We start from the raw sequence: 6046 nt of genomic DNA, 5'->3' as shown, positions 1-6046 counted from the left end.
TTTATTTATTAAGTTTGCTTAAGATTTAATATTTTTTATTGTCTTATGAAAATTATGATATGAAAAATATATTTGAAAGATAAATCTTATATATTATTTGGAGACTATTTTATTTAATTTTTTTTTAATTTTTACAAATTTAATGTATTTATTTATATTTAAAAAAATTATTAAATTAATTATGACGTCATTACAGTTCGACCTCGGTCCGACCTCGGTCTGACCTTAAAAACCTTGAACCTCTCTCTTTTACGGTTCAATGAACGGTCCGGGTTTCAAACCATGACTGTGATGTGTCATGCATAAATGCTTATTAGTTGAATATGCAAACTTTATGAGTAATTCATCTTCTAATTAATTTTGTTTAAGCAGTGTGCAAATTAGCTGAAGAAAGGGTTCAAGCAGTACATAATTACTCAAAAGCAACTTGAAACAACGCGGCATTCTAATATGTTATTTTTCTCTTACAAGACTGGCTATTTATTTTCCCACTAACAATAGAACCCCTTTTTATTTTGAACAAGTTTACTGCCTCAACTCACCCATGTGGCGAGTTGTGATTGGTAGAAGGGTGATAGTGGATCTATGTGAAGACACTCTTTCACCAACCACAACTTGTCATATGGGCGATTCTGACACAAGACTTATTATTTTATTTTCCTTTAAATAGAAGTAGGTGTGCAAGTCACCCATTTTTTTTCTTACAGGAATTGTCTTAGCAAAAGCAAAACAACGACAACAATTATTTTTAAATGGTAACATCTTATAGCCAAGTAATTTACTAAACTTTCTAAAAAAAAAAAAAAGTAATTTACTAAAATATAAAAGAAAAAGAAAAAAGAGAAAGTTCCTGCTAACCGGTATAAAGTTTTTTATTTATTTTTAATTATTATTATTATTATTTTTTGGAGGAAAAGTACTTTGGTGGAAATTAGATGGAAATCAAAATAACACTTGACACATTCTGCGTTCAGGAAAAGAGAAAGAAAGGTTACTTCTTGGCAGTGGCCAGCTGTAAAGTTTCGTTGATATTGCTTTTTGACAGACTTAAAAGTTGTATTCATATCTTATCCAAAAAAAAAAAGTTGTATTCATAATTGGATTAATTTTTATTTTTAAAAAAAAAAAATTTTGAAGATTGAAAAAATGTTGACAATTTTTTAATTGAATTGAACTTATTGTTGCTGAAACTGAAAACTGAAAAACAATATAATAAAATAATTTTTAAATGTGTGAATAGTATCGTGAGACCCATTTTAATATTTTTTATTACGTAAATAGTGTATAAATAGTACGTGAACAATGCTAGCACTGTTTATGCACAATATTTTTTTTCTCTCAGGGAGTCAAATAATGCGGCAAATAAAAAAAAAAAAAAAAACGCGGATTGAGAAAACGTGGATGCGCAACGCGCAATCCAAACGCCCTCAAAAATTTAATGTGTGCCCTTTATGTTTATTCAGAAATCAGAAAAGAGACAAGTCATCGTGATCTGCACGGATATCCACAAAACGCCAAACCCATGTAAATTAATTCTAAAGTTTCTAACATTTTCTTCAGATCATAGCAGGTGGGCTGGATATGTGTCACTGGGTCAACACTGAATAGGCCACCAAAGTGGCACATGGGATGAACTTACGCAAGAAATTTACTCCTCTTTAAGAAATGAAAAGAGAAGAAAGAGTAAGTTCCTTTGTAAAAAACTTTTTATTACTTTGAGGATAAGTACCTTTCTGGAAGTTTGATGACAATTACACACTTAACGCATTCTGCGTTGAGGAAAAGAAAATAAAGATGAACTTCTTGGTAGCCAGCTGTAAGTCTTGTTTATATTATTTTTTTACAAACTATAAATTTTTATACTAATTGCTTTCTTTATGTCTATTCAAAATAGAGATGTCTTCCCATCAAAGAAATAGAATAAAATAAAATAGAGATGTCATCTTAATGTGTCACGCATAAATGCTTATTAGTGGAATCTACAAACTTTATGTGTAATTCATCCTCTAATTAATTTTGTTTAAGCAGTGTGTAAATTAGCTGAAGAAAGGGTACAAGCAGTACATAATTAATTACTCAAAAGCAGCTTGAAATAACGCGGCATTCCAATTTGTTCTTTTTCTCTTACAATAGAACCCTTTATTATTTTCCTTTCAACAGAAGTGGGTGTGCAATTCACCCTTGTCTTCTAGGAATTGTCCTAGCAAAAGCAAAACAACGACAACAATTATTTTAAATGGTAACAATTTTTTTTAATATACATAGAGGAAATTATTTATAACTGAAAAGATAAACCCATCCCCGGTAATTGGTTGATTAAAGGGTTAAGGATTCACGAATCATACCCTCTAACTGTTATAGGTCAAGTCAACAATAAACTTTCCTATTTTGATGTTTACTTGCTTTTAAGCAGATGAATTCTTCTGCATTTAAAAATTTCCAACAAAAAGCTATTCCATTCTAGTCAAATTGCTAGGAGTGTCATTGACAACTCTAATCAAATATATGGTGGGCAATCCATTTATAAATGTACACTGAAGAAACAAAGATAATGCAGTAACCAACAGAACTTGAATTATGAAGAAAGACAATGACAGTGACTTACATGTAATTGCTTAGCTCTATACCACATTCCTTGTACTGACTTGGCTCAGAATATTTACCATGGGCCATAAATTCAGGGTCTCTTCAAAACTCATAAGGAATGATGCTGCTGTTGCTACACTGAACCATAGAACCATTGAAATCTTTAATGTCTTTCTTGTATACCACACGCAGCCCGCATTTCTTCACCAAGCTTGAACCTTCGTTATCAATTTTAACTACAATATTCCGGAATCCTTTTGCATCACATTCCCACAATGATTTTCTGTTGTTTTGTATCCATATCTCGAAGTTTTGAGGAAGAAAATACCACAACCAAATATGATCTGATAAAGCAACATATTATTGGAAACTTCTAGGGTAAAATACATAGGATTTCCATTGGTTATCAAGCGGAAACAAATTGGATAGTCACTTTGAATTTGGTAACGTGGAAGAGAACAAAGTACAAGGCAAACAGCAATCCCAATCCAGTCATTACACAAATGAGAAAAAGGTTCCATTATATTCACTTCATGCCCCATACATTGATGGCTAAACCACTCCGGAATTTCACTTCCAGGAAAAAGCAAACCATATCCCTTATCGCCATAGTTAGGAGAAAGCCCCTGAAATATACAAAACATGATGCTTAGAACTATGAGAGAGAGAGAGAGAGAGAGAGAGAGACCTGAGGGGACTTTTTTATAGTTGCAAAAAACAAGTCAATGAATCCTTGATTGTCACTTAGTTTGCTGCAATTTGAAAGTGCGAGAAATGGCTCAAATGAAGAATTTGGTCTCAACAGATCTGGTAAGGTTTCCAATGAGGAGCAACCAAATCCATCAATATAACCTAGATTTAAAGGAAGCTTTGGAAAGGATTGAAGACTTGTGCAATTATCCACGATCAATTCATTCAGATTAGATAGTTGAGCCATGCTTTCCGGAAGGCAACCAAATTATTTCCACTTAGATCTAAACGTTTTAAAGAGAATAAGCAGCCAATATCATTGAGGATTTCCTTGAGATTGCAATTACTTAAATTCAATTTGACCAAAGAAGACAAACCAAATAGAGAAGACAATAGTAGGCCCATGGATTTGGAACTTGGATAAAAAGGGAGAAGCTGAAATCTACAAAAAGCTATTGTTTAGAAGTTTCAAAAATATCATTAGAAGAAGCTACTTGTCCTTTCAGGTCAACACTTACAGCGCTCCCAAGTTCTTTAGTAGTTTTGAGCATCCGCAAAGATTGAGATTTTTAAGCCATGTCATATTAAAAAATGTGCTAGGAAGAGTCATAAGATTTTTACAATCCCTTACATTCAACAAAGCAAGGCCACTCAAATTCCCAATTGATGTGGGTAGTTTCGTAATAGCAGTGCCATCCAAGTAAAGCTTTGTTACATGTCCCATATTCTCCCCAAATTCTGGAATTGTTTTAATTTTTGAGCAATTGGAAAGAATAAGGATCTTTAAAGACTCTATCTCAAATTTTCTTGGAAGACTTTTGAGATTTTTACAACCTTTTAGATTAAGAACAGTAAGCTTTTCAACATCTCCAAGACTGTAAAAAGCCAAAAAAAAAAAAAAAAAAAAAAAAAGCTTCAAAACCTCATAATTTAATGAAACTATTGAAAGAAAAAGTTGTAGAAGGGTATTTATTACCTTTGTTCTTGCCCAAAGTCGTTCAATGTTGCTAAAACACATATGAAGTTCAATCGACTCATTTGGTTGGAAATTTTTCGGCAAAGATCTTGAAGTGTACCCACTTCAATCAAGAAATCTTAAGTCATTAGGAAGATGTTTGGGATCATGGTTGAGGCGAATATTTCCAATTATGAGGAACTTCAGATGATGCATCTTTGAAAAGGATTCAGGATCCCAATGTGCCACTTTTGGTTCGGGCAAGTTTAAGACTATGCCTTGAATTGTTTCCGTCCCCTAATAATCATAACAAAAGGGATTAGTGAATTGCAAAATGCATAATTACCGAAATTACTTTATGTTAAACTATGTTGAATGATATAATTAATAAGGTATATTCTTGGGTTTATTCAATAACCCTTACCGTATTTTTGTTAACACATTGTCAATATCTTTTACAACCATAATCTACTACGCTTTCCAGGGTCTTTGTGGCACTCTTTACGAACTATATCTCGACCATTTCTTGGAGTAAATCATGCATCCACAATTGATCATCTTTCAATTTGATGAGAGATTTATTAATAAGAACCCTTAATCCAATTTTAGGGTAAAGCTCAAGACGATCTAAGATTGCTGTAATAGTTTCTTGATTTATATAATTCAAGAAAAATGCAATATGCAGGAAAATTTCCTTCTCAGTTTCTTGTAGTTTGTCAAAACTTATTTGAAGCACTTCAAGAATTTTTCTTTTAGGAAATTCTTTAAGCCTATTTAATTCACTTTCCCATTCACGTGTACTTCTATCGTACAAAAACGAACCCAAAACCTCAATGGCTAAAGGAAGACCATTAGCATAATCTACAAAGGCTTGGCAGAGCTCTAGATAATCTTTAGGTGGATGCTCTTCATCAAATGCTTTCGAATTAAAAAGATGAAAGAGCTTCCTCTTTACTTAATCCTTCAGCGTTATATATATCATCTACTTTATATGACATTAGCAAATGTGTTATGATAACTCTACTACCAAGGCCTAACCAATCATGCTTCGCAACTAATTTATTCAACTGGTCTAATTCATTTACATCATCAAGAACAAGAAGAATCTTTTTTGACGTAACCTATTCTTGATCATGAAAACTCCATCATCAACATCTTTACTTTTATGTCTCCAAGAATCAAAAGATCATTCAAAAGTGTTTGTTGTAATTGAAGTATGCCATATTTTTCATAAACTTCCCTGACATTAGAAATAAAACTACATGCTTCAAATTGATTGGAAATCATTTTGTAAACAACTCTTGCTAGAGTTGTTTTACCCATTCCTCCCATCCCCAAATTCCTATAAGGCGAACACCATTTGATTCTATAGCTAAATGTGACATTAATTTCTCAACTCTGGAAGTTATTCCTACTAGTTCCTTGGTATCTATGAAAAGTGTATGCCTTAGTTTATTTAATATCACTTTTACAATGTCTTCAATAACTTCTGCCTCAGGCCTGCAATGAGGAGAGAATAACAAGTAGTGAGTTTGAACCTTCCATGAAGGGATCCAAAGTAGAAAGTTTTATAGATATATAGCATTTTAGTTGATTAAAATCCCAACAAATAAATGTATATACAACCAATAATATAAAATCTGAATTTATCATTTAGTTTTGTTTCATTCCTTAATAAACCTAGGTTTAATTTGAGATATATAAAATATATACTCTATATTAAAAATCTGAATATTAGCTGGATTAAATAAAATTAATCTATTTCATGCTACCTATGTTTCCATGTTCGTTTGGGTTTTGAATATGATAAGTTTT

The 6046-nt window shown here is 32.1% G+C and overlaps 2 long non-coding RNA genes across 2 annotated transcripts; both read right to left on the bottom strand.

Annotated features, from left to right (window-relative positions):
- Positions 1-2014: 2014 nt before the first annotated feature.
- Positions 2015-2710, bottom strand: LOC136065400 (uncharacterized). Its single transcript, XR_010627026.1, has 2 exons — positions 2606-2710; positions 2015-2200 (listed from the first exon to the last, which is right to left on the bottom strand). It is a non-coding gene; the product is annotated as an uncharacterized LOC136065400 (long non-coding RNA).
- Positions 2711-3090: 380 nt separating this feature from the next.
- On the bottom strand, positions 3091-3730 carry LOC136065399 (uncharacterized). The gene is made up of 2 exons (XR_010627025.1): positions 3275-3730; positions 3091-3212 (listed from the first exon to the last, which is right to left on the bottom strand). It is a non-coding gene; the product is annotated as an uncharacterized LOC136065399 (long non-coding RNA).
- Positions 3731-6046: the final 2316 nt, after the last annotated feature.

Source organism: Quercus suber, unplaced genomic scaffold (genome assembly GCF_002906115.3).
Source record: "Quercus suber isolate HL8 unplaced genomic scaffold, Cork oak 2.0 scaffold_956, whole genome shotgun sequence".
Classification (NCBI taxonomy): Eukaryota; Viridiplantae; Streptophyta; class Magnoliopsida; order Fagales; family Fagaceae; genus Quercus; species Quercus suber.
This window is presented reverse-complemented; position numbering and strand designations above follow the sequence as displayed.